Source organism: Triturus cristatus, chromosome 6 (genome assembly GCF_964204655.1).
Source record: "Triturus cristatus chromosome 6, aTriCri1.1, whole genome shotgun sequence".
In the NCBI taxonomy this organism is placed as follows: Eukaryota; Metazoa; Chordata; class Amphibia; order Caudata; family Salamandridae; genus Triturus; species Triturus cristatus.
The window spans coordinates 1,684,104,835-1,684,122,536 of NC_140589.1; positions in this window are offsets into that span (position 1 = coordinate 1,684,104,835).

Below are 17,702 nucleotides of genomic sequence, written 5' to 3' on the forward strand. Positions count from 1 at the left end.
TATAAAATTGAAGAAGCTATTATGCTGAATCGGTTTAGAGAGCGTGGATACCCTAAATGGGTATTAGATAGAGCTGTCTCTAAACTTAAAGACATAGACAGAAAAAGTACCCTGAAACCTAAGGAGAAGACTGTAGAATCATCAGAAACACGAGTGATTCTTACATATAACAACAGCTCGAGTAAAATCCAGAAAATTCTCAGTGATAACTGGAACATCCTCAAAAGTGACAATATTGTTGGTCCTTCCATCAGCAATAGACCCAAAATCACATATAGAAAAGGACGTAATCTTAGAAACATCTTGATGCATAGTGATATCACTGAATCCAACACTACATCCTTGCACAACCTTAAAGGCTTTTTCCCATGTGGTCACTGTAAGGCCTGCAAAACCAGTCATATGGTCAACGAATTCAGTGTACCCCATACCTCCAAGAAAAACACCATCTTACAGTTCCTCACGTGCAGTTCCACCTATGCCATATACGTGCTTGTATGCCCATGCCAGAAATGGTATGTGGGGAGCACTACCCATATGGCTAAGAAGCGGGTCCTTGAACACCTCAGGGCTATTAACAACAAAGATTCTCATTATCCAGTTGCTAGACACTTCGCTGAGTACCATTTATCCAACAGTTCGTTACTGAAGTACTTTGTGATTGAACAGGTATTGAGCAGTGTTAGAGGTGGTAACAGGGAGCTGGTACTCAGAAAGAGAGAATCTAAATGGATTCTTAATCTCGAGACAAAGTACCCGCTAGGACACAATATAGATGAGGAGTTATCAACACATCTCATGGAACCCTGAGATATGAGAGTATTGTGTTTTGGGTCTTTCCTGTTTAGGAGCATAATTAAATGGTTTTTGATGTTCTGATATTCATGTAAGCGTAAATGTTGCATAATAGCATGCATATCTATGTACAAATAACTGTAATTGCAATGTTTTAATTTTATTATTCTAAACTATGTTCTCTTTCTTTTCTTTACAGGAGGAAAGGAAGGGGCCCTTTGGGTATTCTGTGCACGTCACGGGTCACCTACCCTTTTCTTCACTATCCTCTGAAGAGAATATCATCACGTATAGATAAGCTCTTCTTTTCACTATTTTATATCATATTGGACAGTGTTTTTTCTGCATGGAGTATAATGCTAGCCCTGGATTCATTTATACATTGCATTATCTCTATTGTCTCAATAGCAGTATGAGTGTTATAACCCATTTGGGATTACTTTTTTCCCCCCCCAGCTGGAGCATTATGCCACTTGGCGCTAGTATGGGCTATTTGCTTTTCTTTTGAATCCCATTTTTGTGCTTACTCCACTTCCCGGTACATTATTGGCATAGATTGAGGGTTCTCACTTAGTAGCGTCGAGTCACTTGGCAGTTATTTTCCCTATTTCTCACTATGAGGTATTAGTATTTGTCTGTACTGGGCGAATACGAGCTAGGACACTTTCCATGCTTGTCGTGTGCACTATGCAATTACTTGTTTACTTGCTAAGTTTCGTATAGACGTGTTGTACCTGTGGACCTTACAAGATGGCCGACACACTTCCATTACGGAAGTTGACTTTTTGCAACACTGTCCTATGTCTATGTTTAGTACTTTCTCACTATGTAAGGGGTGTGTGTATTTGGCTCTTCGTGTGACCAAGGAAGCTTGTCTTCCGAAACGCGTAACCTGTACCTGCAATAAATATCCTCCTTGGAGTCCTGAGAGCGCGTCTTTATTGCTTTGCGGACCTCATCTGAAATTGCCAGCTGTGCCTTACTGGCTTCACGCGCCACCGATCCACGGGCGGAGCTTCTAGGAAAGGCGAAACTCATTACATTATATATATATATATATATATATATATATATATATATATATATATATATATATATATATATATAACTCACCACTATACCATGCAGTGTTCAGGCAAATCCTGCAATTGTCATGTCATAAGTGTCTTGATTTCCCATGCTCTAACCTCTGTAATACACAAGGGTATACATAGTGAATGGAGATGGGATGAGCTATAGTTAATTTAGTGTGGCTAGTGAGGTGAGCAGACTGTATATAGGGTGCACGAGTTTTGTGATTTTAAGGTGGTGTGTAAGTTGAAATATGAGTTATAAGTATGACTTATACTAGTGTGAAAGTGGTAGGTAAATGATAAATTTAAGATATAACTATAACGGTACAATATCTAATGTTCGTGTAGTATAAGTTTGTGTAGTTAAGTATACTAAACATCAATAAAGTTTGCCTAACTATAACTTATGTTTAACCTTTGCTTCCTGTATGAATTTCATCGGTTTGTGTAAGTTACTAACAAATGTGTAATATTAGTACAGTTTACTGTCCTGGAGTGGAGTGTTATAAAGTGGAGTGTAGTATAGTATAGTGGTGGGTAGTGTTGTAAAGCCTACTTTGGTACAGTATCTTTGGTATACTGGACTGGAATAAAGTGTAATGAGTTAGATTTGAGTGGCATACACTGGAATGGCTTACAGCGGAGTGGCCTAGAGTGTAGCGGCATACAGTGCAATGGTGTACGCTGAAGTCGGATATTCCAGTGGCATAACGTTTAGTAGCGACACTGTAGTGGTATACACTGGGATAACATAAAGTAGGGTGTGTTAAAGTGGAGGTATGTTCTATAAATATTGTAGAGTGTATTCACTTACACTGTAGTGGCATACAGTGGAGTCTTGTATAGCGTAGGGGCATATATTAGAATATTACATACTTAAATAGCGTACAGTTGTTTAGTGTACGGTGGAGTGTGGTTCAGAGAAGTGGCGTAAACTGGAAAAGTGTAAACTGGAGTGGGGTACAGTGGAGTGCGATACAGTGGAGTGCTGTAAAACTGATTGGTGTACAGTCGGCTTGCGTGAAGGTGACTCTGATACAGTGTAGTGTTGTCAAGTAAAATTGTGAAAAGTTTAGTGGCGTATATTGCAGTGCCGTACAGTGGTGTAGTGCAGAGTGGAATAGGATACAGTGGGGTACAGTGTAATAGGATTTAGAGCAAAGATGTATAGTGGAGTACCACTAGTGTTAAGTGTTAAGTATTAAGACGTACATTGCAGTGGCATATAGTGGAGTACCATACAGTTAAAAGTTGAGGAATTAAATAGGGTTAATTATAGAAGCATAGAGTCTAGTAGGTACACTGAAATGTCATTTACTGGAGTGGTGCACAATGTAGTTTTGTTAACTGAAATAGCATACAGTATATTGTGGTACGCTGCATTGGTTTATACTGCATTTTAGTAGAACTGGGTAGCGTAGAGTGGAGTAGCATATATTGGAATACCATACACTCCAGCAGTGTTCCATAAAGTTGGGGACAGTGGAGCAGCATATAGTGGAATAGCATACTGTGGAATAGCATTCAGTTGGGAGCAGTAGTGTAGGGGCATCAAGTTAAGTGTCATACACAAAAGCGTAAACTAATACAGTAGTGAACAATGTAATAGCATAGAGTATCGTGGAGTACACTGGAGTGGCGTACAGTAGAGTTGGGTTGATTAGAGCGGAGTAATGTACAGTGGTTTAGTGTAAAATTAGTGGCATATAGTACAGTGTCGTAAAGCGGCCTGGCATCATGTAAATAGTGTAGAGTGCAGTGGTGTTAAGTCAACTCTTATAGACTGGACTGGCATAAAGTAGAGTGTGTAAATGAAATAAAAGCTACCGTAAAATTATATGAAAAGTTGTCAATGTTGTATATCCAACATATCAATTATAATATGTAAATGTCAATTTACATTTTATAATATGAATAAGTTTTATAAAATGTACTTATATATTGTTCTATTGTATACTGTGTACAGTTGACAGTATAGTACAATTCATGGTGCTTGGAAGTGGTGATGTGATAGGTTGAGGGCTGTGTTTATCAAAGGTAACCATCAGCCATGTCATTTTTAGCGGAATTTTGCAGGACCAATACTTTTAAGCAATTGCCACATTTGCACATTGAATAAAGCACTTGAATCCTTTGAAGCTGGTGTGCGGCATTCTTCTGTCAAGTGGGAAGGAAGATTGGTGGGATATGGTTCTGGTCACATTTTTAAAATGTGTAAGTTCCCTTCATACCCACTTTTTATTAATTATATTTACCACATAAATTGATGCATGTCTAGTACACAATGAAAAATTTATATGCAATGAAGCTAAGTTGTTCGCTCTAGGTATTGCATGTTTATGGACAGCCAACAAGTAGTATACATCCCTGGAATTTGTAGAGTCTCACAGGTGTAACGCTTACATTATCATCAATTTTGATTTCAAAACCTAGTTTTTTTCAAAAATCTAGCGTGATCTACACAAATGAACCCTTGCTGAATTCAGAATGGTGTCTACTTTTCAGAAATGCATAGATTTTCAGGTTCATGGGTTTCACATCTGTTCCCATTACAAACTTCAAGTAGGTACACATCACAAAAAAATCGATAAAATTGACTACCACTTCGAAAATTGTAAAAACTGTAGTTAACAGTGATTTGTTTTTCATCTCTACCTGTTCCTGAAAGCTGGGAAGATGGCAGTCAAAGAAAACCTTTTGTTGATGCAGTTTTCAGAACAACAAAACTATACTCTTTCTAGCACAGGACTTACATTTTTTTAACTATATTTTGGCTGTGTCCATGGTTCCCTCCATGGGTATCCAAACCCTGGGTACCTTTAGAATCCCCGACATGCGGAAAACAAATAATTCAAATTCGGCCTGGATATCCTTTCTGCTAAAAAAAAAGATATGAAAGCTTAACCCCTTCCATGCCCATGACGGAACGGTTCCGTCATGAGCATCGGTTGCGCTGTGCTCATGACGGAACCGTTCCGTCATGGCACCGCCCGCGCTCGAACCCTTCAGCACCGCGGGGGAATTCCCGCCGCGCTGAAGGGGTTAAGAGTGAACTGCCCCAAGCATCAAAAACAAGGCTCGGAACTGGGGGACGAGGGAAGCCTCAGTGTTAACCCCTTCGACGCGCATGACGGAACGGTTCCGTCATGCACGTCGGTTGGGCTGTGCTTATGACGGAACCGTTCCGTCATGGCCCCGCCCGCGCTCAGAACCTTCAGCATGGCGCGGAAATCCGCGCCGCGCTGAAGGGGTTAAGCAGTTAATATATCAATCTGGAAACACAGGCATTCACAAATGCTGTTGACATATATTGCATGCACAAATGTTGTTTATCACTGTATCACTTTTAAAGCCTGTTCTAGTGGCATTGCCAAAGCTGGGAGAAAAAAGTAGTGAAAATGATTACTTTCTGCATAAATGAAGATAAAGAATTGAGTGTGGTAAACAGTGGGATAACTGAGTGTACTATTCAAATGTAACATAGTCCCTCATGCATGCCAATGGAAGCACTTAGGGGAAGGCTGAATGATATACCAAATAGCCAACAGGATGAGGTGAGAGAGTAATACACATCTCGGTGGTGCTAAAGTTCAATCTTTCTATATTTTAGAGAATTGGTAACAATAAATCTTCTAGGCAGCTGTAATGTCTAGACAGACCTAATAAAATGGGTTTATTGATTTCAGCTGTTCAATTATACTACAAATTCAGTAGACCGCAGTTGTCCAGAGTATCATAAAATATTGGGATTTATTTTACAAATAACACCTATGTGTATCTTTCTTTATACAGGCATCACATGTTACTGTGGAAATGTTAGCTGTTCTTTAAGTTTCATAATTGTTCTTACCTCCTTCTGCTTCTTTATGCATTTTGCTGCCGAACTTACCACCTTTACCATCTGTCTTTCTCTCTTTCCAAGTTGTAAAACCAAGGACAGTAAAACTAGCCAGCTGTACCACTATGTAAATGTACACATATATCGACCAGCAAAATACATACTGCTCAGCGAATCAACAAGTCAAACAAGCGAAACAATGAAGCTGAAAGCCACACTTGAGTCTGGCAGAAGACACTCTGGAAGAAAAACACCCAGCAAAGTGCAAAATACAGCAGAGCTTCTGTTCAACAGCAGCGAATACACCCACGGCAACAGGCAATGGCAGACACAAAGCACTAGCACTGACAGAAGAATATATGGAACACAATGAGAGGAGGAAATTAACTGGAGCATTCCCAGGTGAAAATCACTGTCTCACATGGACGGTTTATGCTACGAAGAAAACTGAAAAGGCTGTGGAGATATGTCAATTCCCAGGAAGGGGCGTGGCTGATTTACAGTTTATTATTGCTTTTTTAAATAGTGATTTGTTGGTTTTTAATAGGAAAATGTGTCTGTTAATGTACATTGGAATTGTTTTAAAAATGTAATTATATAATTTGCACTATCTGATGACCAGCCCCTGGACTTTGTAATATGTTAAATTCTTAATATATTTTGTATGTTTTTTTTTTTTTATATCTGTGTAAGATATATGCCACTTTAATGTATAATACTGATCTTTGTCTCTTTTATGGATTTGAACATGAATCCGAATAAAGATGTTGATGGTGATGAACTGGAGCATGTTGCCGCTGACCGCGTGCATAATTCAGAAGGAGCGACTGAATACAGAGATCGTGCTAGGAGCACACCGACAAACTCCTGTACTGACAAACATGAGGACCCAGTAAGGGCAATGGTCTTAGGAAGTGTAGGCAGCTTCGTGGATAACTGCAAATGTTAGCGGTTTTTAGATGGACGTAGTAGTTATTACAAAGACACCGTAGATTGGGAGTGTGCGCTTTGTGGGAGATGTTTTGGTGTCATGCATGAAGAGTATTGAGATGCAGTTCTTGTGTTGCTGTGATCTTGTGAACGTACGTATGCATGGAGTGGAATGCCATGCAATGAGAACTGCACATGTAAACCTGCCTCGGATCCCAGATAGGCAAAAGATGTTGGTTTTTAGTTGGGTTTAGTGCCTGTGAAGCAGGCCACAGGAACGCATTTCTTTAGGACAGTCACAGTAAATGCCCTATAAAGTCCTCCCTGGGGTAACCATCAGGAATGCACTTTATGTAAACAGCTATGGTATGCACCCAGTAGCAAAAGAAGACAGTACTCAGGAAATGGGGTTCTGGCTCCATGGTCCCTTCAGATCCAAACAGGGATGCCGCCACAGGGAGTTGCTCTGAAGATAGTACACAGGCTAAGGGGACCAGACGTCCCTGAATTGCCCTGCATAGTGCCAATATCGGCAACAGTTATCACAAAACACATACGTACATAAATAAAACACACGACACTGTAATGTAAGTGGAGAAATATTGCTGCAGGTTTATTAGCATAACCAATATGCAAACAAGGTGGGTTATCTTACGGGCGATCCCAGGGCAGGCCAGCCCCTATGCCGCCTGCCCGTCTGATAAGCCTAGAGTCACCATGGCAACGCCAACTGGTGTATACCAAATATTGGGAGGGTCCACCCCTCCCATCCGTGGACCACCAGTCCACTTGCTTCACACGCCCCCCCGTGATGGTTGGGCAGAGCATACATGGCAGCCCCCGGTTGCTCAGACCCACAACCGCCTTTCGGTTAACGGGGCGCCGTCGTTCTTCCAGGGGACACGCTAAAACATCCCTGGGTATCCTGGCTTAGCACCCCGCGGTGCTGCTGCATGATGTACCCCTTGGTATGTGCAGACCCTGGATCGCCCTGTAACTCCTGCAACACAAAGTAAAATTGTTAGAAAAACCTGCCCCCCCCCTCTTTGTCCCTCCGGACGCCGGGTAAGCGGAGGGGCGGGCAAGGCGAACGAGCGGACAAGAGGACGAGGAGGGGGCGGAGACAGTATATGTACCCCTGTCTCCTCCCGGCCCTCGCCGGAAGCAGCTATCTGTTGGGGTCTCCCCCGGACTAGCCCAGGGACTCGACCTCCCACCCCTGTGCCTTCCTGTGGCACTAAGGCGGCCGCCCTCCAAGGGGCGGGCTGCTGCGCAACCCCCCCCCCCCCGGGCAGCCTTACACAGTCCCAGTTTTTCGATGACCATGGCGTCCCGAAACGTATTGCAAAAATGAATAAATGTCCCAGTCGGTCAGCTGAGCACGTACATTTACCACTGTGCTTACTGTGCTGTGAAGCTTCCCGCCACCACCGCTGACCACGCCCCTTTTTCCTTTCTGTTCCCTCCCCGCTCCCGCCTCCCAGCTGCCCCGCCCACCCGCGCACTTGGCCTTATATGGCGACCGTGCGACGCAGGTGAGTGTGACCCACTTGTGGGACACCCCCGCGCCGCACGGCCACCAGCTGCTGTGTGTGCCCCCTCGCCTTGCCCTCTGCCTCGCTGCCTGCCTCGCTGCCGGCTGACGCCGCTGGCGTCTGTTTTTGCTTGTTTTGTCTAGCATTTGTGCTTGTTTGAACTGCATTTTCCTCCCGTGTTAGCAGCTTTTGTCTGACTTTTGTGCCTGTATTTTTTTCTAGTCAGTTTCTGCATTTTCCTCCCGTGTTAGCAGCTTTTGTCTGACTTTTGTGCTTGTTTTGTCTAGCATTTGTGCTTGTTTGAACTGCATTTTTCCTCCCGTGTTAGCAGCTTTTGTCTGACTTTTGTGCCTGTATTTTTTCCTAGTCAGTTTCAGCCCTTTGCGTTCTCCTGCCTGTCTGCCCGCCTACCTCGCCGCCCTCCGCCTTCCCTCCCCGCTCCCCGCTTCCCGCCACCACCGCTGACCACGCCCCTTTTTCCTTTCTGTTCCCTCCCCGCTCCCGCCTCCCAGCTGCCCCGCCCACCCGCGCACTTCGCCTTATATGGCGACCGTGCGAACGTGCAGCGGTCACGCGCAGCGGGCGCGCCGATTGTGCGCCGAAGGCGCGCCAAAGGTAAGCCCGTCTGCGCCCGTCCGCGACCGGACCGCGCCCAGCGCCAGGACCCCTGGCCAACGAAGATCCCGACCGACCCGCCTGACGTACTCCGCCGCCACCCTCACCGCACTCAACACCGGCCGACTCCCAGAATGCCATCAAGCCACTCCACGACGTACCCACGGACCTTTCAGCTGCCACGCCTGCAAGTTCACCTGCATCCGGACCAGCCTCGCACCAGCACCCACCAAGTCGAACACCAGCAGCACCCACCTCAAGTGCATCCTGCTCAACACCCGCTCCGTCCACAGACACGCCATCGAACTCTGGAACCTTCTAGACGCCACAGCCCCTGACGTCGCCTTCCTCACGGAGACCTGGATGAACGCCTCTTCAGCTCCCGACATCGCCATCGCTATCCCAGAGGGCTACAAGGTCGTCCGGAGGGACCGAAACGCCAACCAGATGGGAGGAGGCATCGCCATCATCCACAGGAACACCATCCGTCTCACGACCAGCACCGACAACACCCTGACCAGCGCCGAACACCTGCATTTCCAGATCCACACCAACCCGAACACCACCCTCAGAGGCACCCTGATCTACCGACCCCCTGGACCACGCACACAATTCAGCGAGGACATCGCCGACTTCGTCAGCCCGCATGCCCTCCCCTCCGCCGACTACATCCTCCTGGGAGACCTCAACTTCCATCTGGAGAACAACAACGACCGCAACACCAGCACCCTGCTCGACAACCTCGCCAACCTGGGACTCAAGCAACTGGTGTCCACCCCCACCCACCTCGCCGGACACACACTCGACGCAGTCTTCTCATCCAGCACAGACATAGACTTCAGCCATGCCACAGAGCTTCAATGGACGGACCACAGCTGCGTCCACTTCACCTTCAAGAGAACGACGACCCACCAACACCAGCAACAGGCAGCCCGCAGAAGCTGGAACAAGATCACAGCAGACCAGCTCGCCACCTCCCTGAACCAGCACCCTCCTGCCAGCTCAGCGAACCCCAGCCAAGCCGCCGACAACCTCACGAAGTGGATCAGCAACTGCGCGGACGAACTCGCCCCACTGAGGACCCCGCCTAGCAGACCCGGCAGCAAGAAGGCCCCATGGTTCACCGACGAACTCAAGAGCTCCAAGAAGAACTGCCGAGCCCTCGAGAAAGTCTGGAGAAGGGAACCGACACCAGACAACAGGACCTCCTTCAAACTTGCCACCCGGAAACACCACCAGCTGATCCGCGCCGCCAAGAAAACAGCATTCAAAGACCGGTTGGACAACAACGCACACAACTGCAAGGAACTCTTCAACATCGTGAAAGAGCTTTCCAACCCCAGCGCAGGAAACAACGACATCACCCCATCGCAAGACCTCTGCAACTCCCTCGCTTCATACTTCCACAACAAGATTGCGGACATACATAACAGCTTCAACAACCAACCAACGCACACCATGACCGAACAACCACCCCCCACCACCACCCTCCACGCCTGGACCCCGATCAGCACCGAAGACACCATCCGCACGATGAACTCCATCCACTCCGGATCACCGACCGACCCCTGCCCTCACCACGTCTTCAACAAGGCCGACGCTGTCATCGCACCCCACCTGCGAGACATCATCAACACTTCCTTCGACACCACCATCTTCCCTGAGAGCTGGAAGCACGCCGAACTCAGCGCCCTACTAAAGAAACCTACAGCGGACCCCACCGACCTCAAGAATTACCGCCCCATCTCGCTCCTCCCGTTTCCAGCCAAAGTCATCGAGAAGACCGTCAACAAGCAGATGGCCGCCTTCCTCGAGACAAACGGATCCCTCGACCCCTCACAGTCCGGCTTCCGAGCCAATCACAGTACCGAGACCGCCCTCATCGCCGCCACCGATGACATCCGAGCCCTGATGGACAATGGAGAAACAGCGGCCCTCATCCTCCTAGACCTCTCTGCGGCATTCGACACGGTCTGCCACCGCACCCTAGTACGGCGCCTCAGCAACATCGGAATCCAGGACAAGGCGCTGGACTGGATCATCTCCTTCCTCGACGGAAGAACACAGAGAGTCCGCCTACCACCGTACAAGTCAGAGGCCCCCGAAGTCACCTGCGGCGTCCCTCAAGGATCATCTCTGAGCCCCACCCTCTTCAACGTCTACATGAGCCCCCTCGCGGCCATCGTACGCAAACACAACCTCAGCATAATCTCCTACGCCGACGACACCCAACTGATCCTCTCCCTGACCAACGACCCCGCCGCCGCCAGATCCAACCTGCACGAAGGGATGAAAGAGGTAGCCGAGTGGATGACGACCAGCCGCCTGAAACTGAACTCGGACAAGACGGAGGTCCTCATCCTGGGCTCCTCACCCTCCGCCTGGGACGACTCCTGGTGGCCTCCCGCCCTGGGCACCGCACCCAAACCGACAGACCATGCACGCAACCTGGGCTTCCTCCTGGACTCCTCCCTCTCCATGACCAGGCAAGTCAACAACGTCTCCTCGGCGTGCTTCAACATCCTACGCATGCTACGGAAGATCTTCTGGTGGATCCCCACCGAGACCAGGAAGACCGTCACCCAGGCCCTCGTCACCAGCCGACTGGACTACGGCAACGCCCTCTACGCCGGTACCACCGCCAAGCTCCAGAAGAGACTCCAGCGGATCCAGAACGCCTCAGCCAGACTCATCCTCGACATCCCACGAACCAGCCACATCTCCGGACATCTGAGAGACCTTCACTGGCTCCCCGTCAACAAAAGAATCACCTTCCGCCTCCTCACCCACGCACACAAAGCCCTACACGACCAAGGCCCGAGCTACCTCAACAGCCGAGTCAACTTCCACGCTCCCAAACGCCACCTCCGATCAGCCAACCACGCCCTCGCCGCCGTCCCCCGCATCCGAAGAGCGACTACAGGAGGAAGGTCCTTCTCCTACCTGGCCGCCAAGACCTGGAACTCCCTCCCGACCGACCTGCGCCTGACCCAAGACCACCTCTCCTTCAGGAAGAAGCTGAAGACCTGGCTGTTCGAGCAGTAGCGGCACCCCCCCCCCTCCCCCCCCCCCCAGCGCCTTGAGACCCTACGGGTATGTAGCGCGCTTTACAAGTGTCACTGATTGATTGATTGATTGATTGATTGAAGGCTCACCTTCACACCAGGAACAGAGTTTTGGTTGAAAGAGTTTGAAAGAGTCTCCTACTGTGCTGCCTGAAAAGCCATTGACACAGAAATAAGACTAACTGTTGACCAGGGCATTTGGTCCTTTTTCTATGTCAATGGCTGTCCCGTTTTATTTGTTCTGAAAATCTGGTCACCCTAACACAGGCCCCAATCTTTTGTCTGCTTGGAAAGTAGCCTGAAGACCGTAACCAAATATAGCAATGCTTTACATTTCATCTTCAAGAAAAAAAACATTGGAACAAACATCCACCACAGTTGAAAGTTATGATTTCTTATTAAAACAAAATCAGATTGTCTCTCGGTTAGCTCTGTCCATTATGCAAAAGACCCATCTATGTGTATGCTGCACTGTAAAATAAATGCACTTTTCTATAGATAGTACCTTCCCACCCTTTACCTTGACACCCGGACTGGATGCTCTGAGATAAGAGGTTAAGTGGGAGGAGGTGGTGATCACCAATTGGAGTGGAAAGGTCTATTAGGGAATCGCTATAGGCATGACCCTGTTGTGACCAATCAGGTAGCCAGTGCGGCTACATCTTAAATGTGGTGATGTGAGGGCGAGAGCTGAAATGGACACCAGAGCAACAGATTCAGAAGAGGCAACCACAAAATCAAACAAAAAGGGCCTGATTTAGAGGTTGGCTGACTGGTACTCAATCACAAATGTGACCGATATCCCGTCTACCTTATCAACTCTGTGAGATGTTGCCTTGTGTTTTACCATGCCTCCCTTCTCTTCCACACTTGGCTATTTATCTTAAAAGGCAAGGCCGGACTGGCCGTAGCGGGCACCGGGCAATCCCCCGGTGGGCCGCATGGGTGGGGCCGGCTTTAGGCCCCTGGGGGCCGTTTTTGTTACAGGGCCGTTTTTGCAGCTACATTGCTGCGTAAAAGCTTGGAGCACTTCAAAGCCGCATTGATATTATGACGCCTATTCCATCGGCAACGCCTCACACAGCGCGAAGGAAGCCTGGTGGCGCCCACGGCTGCAGAAGTAGAGTCCCTCCGTAAAAAATGCTGCGTGGAAAATAATCTGTTAAATTTGTTTCTTAATGGTAAATATTTTCTCTTGAGACAAGCTTCAGATTTGCAAGAACAGCAACCTCCAAAACTACAATAAGATGATCATTGCAAAAAGAAATGATGCAATGGGCAGTGTTTCTTCAGTGTTTATCTATTATGCTACTTATTTTACGCTGCATCCGGTAATCGCTCTATCAATATCCTCATTTCCCTCTTCTATATTGTCTATAATTTTGTGACAGGTTGTTATATCTTATGATTATTCGTATGTGCCTCTCATTATTGCTGAGACTGTACACTCCACTGTGCCCCTTCCTGATTATGTTTCTCTTCCCTGCATACATTTTGAATAAACTCTTTTGCAGATAAAAATATACAAAATATTTGCATGGAAAGGTATTTTTTTATGCATCTTTAAAGCGCATCTACACCGCTAGAACGACTCTCGGAGCTAAAAATATGTGCATGTTTCGGACACATTCAAAACCCAGTTCTACGCCAGACTCGCTCGCCTAATAAAACTATCCATGTTTCTTTACTTACTACTGTTCACTTACTGTTTATTAACAGCGCATTGAAGACGCTTGCCTCGCGTAACGCCTGTTGCCAAACAAGTTTTCCATCCTCTGGTCTGCTTCAGCACGAGTTTCTTTATTTTTTATTACTACTTAAAAAGTTAAATTCGAGCCATGCACCTGTGTACGTGTTTTTGAGGAGAAAGCGAGCGTGAGTCAGAAGCATTATGACTTCACTGTGCGTTTGCGTGTGCCACATCCTTGGTGCTTGCAGGATGTGCCCGGAGGCCCTCCGAAGCGCTATAAATAGCTCTCGCACAACAATGACTTTCTCTTCTTAAAGGACACAAACATAATGCTGTAACTCTGCCACCATTATTCGTCTGCGAGCACAGCGAGGGACGAGCACAATCGAGCCTTGTTTCCCTCAGTGACGACACATCCCTTCCAACTCCCACGAAGGGCAGCTCTCATGTTGATGCATTAATAGTCTTGACAACCAGGAAATGTCCAGGCAGGCAGGCCAGGTGACACGTTAAACACGGTACGTCAGCTAGGCACCTGACCAGGTGAAACTGACTTACCAGGAACAGTTTTTTTTTTTGAGCGTTGCATTCGGCGAAACGAAGGGGAAAGGCCTCTTTAAATTGGATCACATCGGACTGGAAAAACGAAGTTTATGCGAGAGGTAAATGCGTTTGATATCACTCAGCTGTTTTGACTGGTTAAAAAAAAAACTGTGTACCGACCTTCGGGGCCTTATCTAAACACTTCTCAGTTCGCAAACCCTGCAATTTAGAAAATGACGTGGTTTACAAAGGCAACTTTTATGTGCAATGCACTAAACCATTTTGCAATCCGAAAAAGCCTTCATAAAATTACAACTGCGTTTTTGAATCCTGAATGCCATTAGAGTGGGCATAACTAAACAGAAGCTCGATTCTCTTGTTGTGTCTTAATGCGAAAATCAAAACTGTTGCAAGTAGATAAAGAACATGTTGGAAGCTTGACAAAAAATAGGGAGTGGCTATAAAGGTTATAGTTTTATTGCTGTATTTGAAATACCAGCAACTGGAGACCTCAACTAAACTTGACCTCAACCAAACATGATGGCTTTGCAGCATGAGGCTATTATATTTAGTGATAGATAACAGGATTGGGGAGTGTAGAGGTGACACCCTACAGGAGCATCGGAGGTGGATATGTCCTCCACATAGAATTAGTTACAAAACAAAGGAATCCACCTCTGGGGGAGGGGGGGGAGAAAAGGCTGGGGTCAGACAGTATGGATAGTGGGAGGTGTGTGTCCTACGGTGGTTGGACGAACACTGTGTTTGTTTAAATACCCCTCACACACCAAAAATGGCCCTTGGTGTCATGCTTCATCATAGGGGTCTTCCCGCCCCGCTGCGGGACGGGGCGTGCTACGACATGCGACTACGCGGGAGCACTAGTTATGTAGTGCTATGTGTAATGCAAGGGGGAGGGTCTGGAGTTTGGATAGGTGGGTGAATTAAAAAGACCTGGCCTCGTTGGACATAGAAATTTTAATAAGTCAGGAGAGGTTGGTGCTATTGAAAGTGTGGTGCGGAGATGTCCTGCGTAATGTGCGGATACTCCTAGTGAGTCAACATGTTTCGATGCTGCAAGGCATCTTCGTCAGGGCAAGAAAAAGATCCCTCCTGTATTAACTATGTTAGCTCTAAATTAGAGACTGTTAATATATGTGTAAATGCAGACAGTAAAGCATTTATATACAATATATACAGTCCCTGGCGGTGCGGGATGGACTCACATTGAGCCAGGGACTTTCTAAGGGCACTATCAAGTATCCTCGCCCAATCCACCCGTTCTTGAGGTTCATGAGGCATTGTTTTCTCATATATATAAACACTGATTAAGGCATACCGCTAGGTATTGTATATAAATGCTTTATTGTCTACATTTACACATACATTAACAGTCTCTAATCTAGAGCTAACATAGTTAATACAGGAGGGATCTTTTTCTTGTCCTGACGAAGATGCCTTGCAGCATCGAAACATGTTGACTCACTAGGAGTATCCGTACATTACGCAGGTCATCTCCGCACCACACTTTTAATAGCACCAGCCTCTCGTGACTTATTAAAATTTCTATGTCCAACGAGGCCAGGTCTTTTTAATTCACCCACCTATCCAAACTCCAGACCCTCCCCCTTGCATTACACATAGCACTACATAATTAGTGCTACCGCGTTGTCGCAGGTCGTAGCACGCCCCGTCCCGCAGCGGGGCGGGAAGACCCCTATGATGAAGCATGACACCAAGGGCCATTTTTGGTGTGTGAGGGGTATTTAAACAAACACAGTGTGCGTCCAACCACCGTAGGACACACACCTCCCACTATCCATACTGTCTGACCCCAGCCTTTTCTCTCCACCCCCCTCCCCCAGAGGTGGATTCCTTTGTTTTGTAACTATTATATTTAGTGAACAAGCCCATGGAACACAAAGGATAGATATTCCCTTTTGTGGTGAATGTATGTGGGCCACAAATGCTAGCTGCAGTCATTTGGAACATCCATCCATGAGTAATAACAGAAGTCCCTTGATTCCTGTACCAGGTGACCGATCCTCACCATCAGTTCCTTCCTCTCCGAATTCTCCCCGCATTTGTACTTTTTGGCTCGGGTTTAGGGGTCCCTAATCCCACATGACGCCTCAAGGTACATCTCTATTCTCTTGGAGCACTCTTGGGGTGCCTTGACTTAGCAGAGATAGTAAATTAGCCCATCCACCCGCCCCACAGTCACCCCATTGTGAAACCTTAAAATCTGAATCTCTCATTAACTTAATTTAGCTGTGCTTAATTCATACTCACCTTTGATCTGTTTTCAGCCTGATTCTGTCCCTGACGCTACCTGCATAAACATTAGGTCACAAAGCTAACGTTGAGACATTGTAGGCGGCGTAAACATGCAGAGTCAGCTTGCTCGAAGGTTTTCAGGCAATAGTTAATCCTTAAGTGAAGTCTACTCAGAATAGCATATTTTGTTGTTCAGCCTTAAAACGTAGAAATTGCACAAGACACCGGGGCTGTCAGATTCTTGCCTTAGCTCATTTGTGTGTTCTGTCCAAAGTTCTATTTACCTCTGGGCGTTCCATGTTTGTGATCTTCCCTATAAAAACCCATGTAGCAGTTGTTCAAGTGTGCTCCTTTCCTTGAGTAACTCCATGGTGCTCGTTGGATGGAGACCCATTCTGAATGCTTAATAAATTACCTATGGTTTGTACTTCGCTCCACTGTTGATTCCTCCTTACTTGATAAGAACCCGTGGCGAAGTGGTGATCCCTGCACCAGCAGGTTATTAATTAATCTGCTCCACACCATCGTCTCAAGGAGCTAACTCCCTTTGACATTGACTCTGATGACAATTATAACATTTATGGGTACAGTAGCTACACCCGGTGTTGATGCCCACTGCCCTCCTTGTAAATATATTCTAGAGTCCACTGGTAGCAGGAGCCACTCTGTGTGGCCTGTGAAAGGCACGGTTTGCCGTTTGAGCAGCCTCTTAAGGCTCTCACTTTTTGTGGTGTTATGTGGGTACCTTCTGAGAGCTCAACAAACCTACAGTACCCATCGATCCTCTCTGAGGCAGGAAATACTGCCAACCTGCTTGATTTGATTTCTAAACTGGAAAGATGTATTTGGCAAGGATAGTGGATACAAGCTAAACTCCCGCTCTAGCACTCTGAAAAGATGGACCAGTAGTCTAGTAGGGTATCAGCTTTAGTCCTAGCTTTGAGGAAATGGACAGCACTGTGCTTCGTGCTTAATCTTGACACATAGAGCAGAGTGAGGCCCATTTTGTCAAAGCTAGAACTAAGGGTGATGCTCTACTGATACTCTACTGAAACTCTGCCAGCTGATCAGCTGTTGTAGACCTTGCTCGCGTGGAAGCCACCAGTGAGCCCAGGGAGTCCAGAGATGCTGAACCAGAGAAACAAGAACCTCTCTTAAGTCTCTGTACCTGAGATTTAAGACTGGAAGAACTAAGTTTACTAAATTCTTCCAGTCTTTTCTTCAGATTATTCAGGCACTATCAAAGGTACCGTACTTCTGAAAGGCTTTCTTCCATCTTCAGTATTGCACTTTATCCAATTCCATCTATAGCTGCACCTGCTCTTATTATACTGCTAGTAC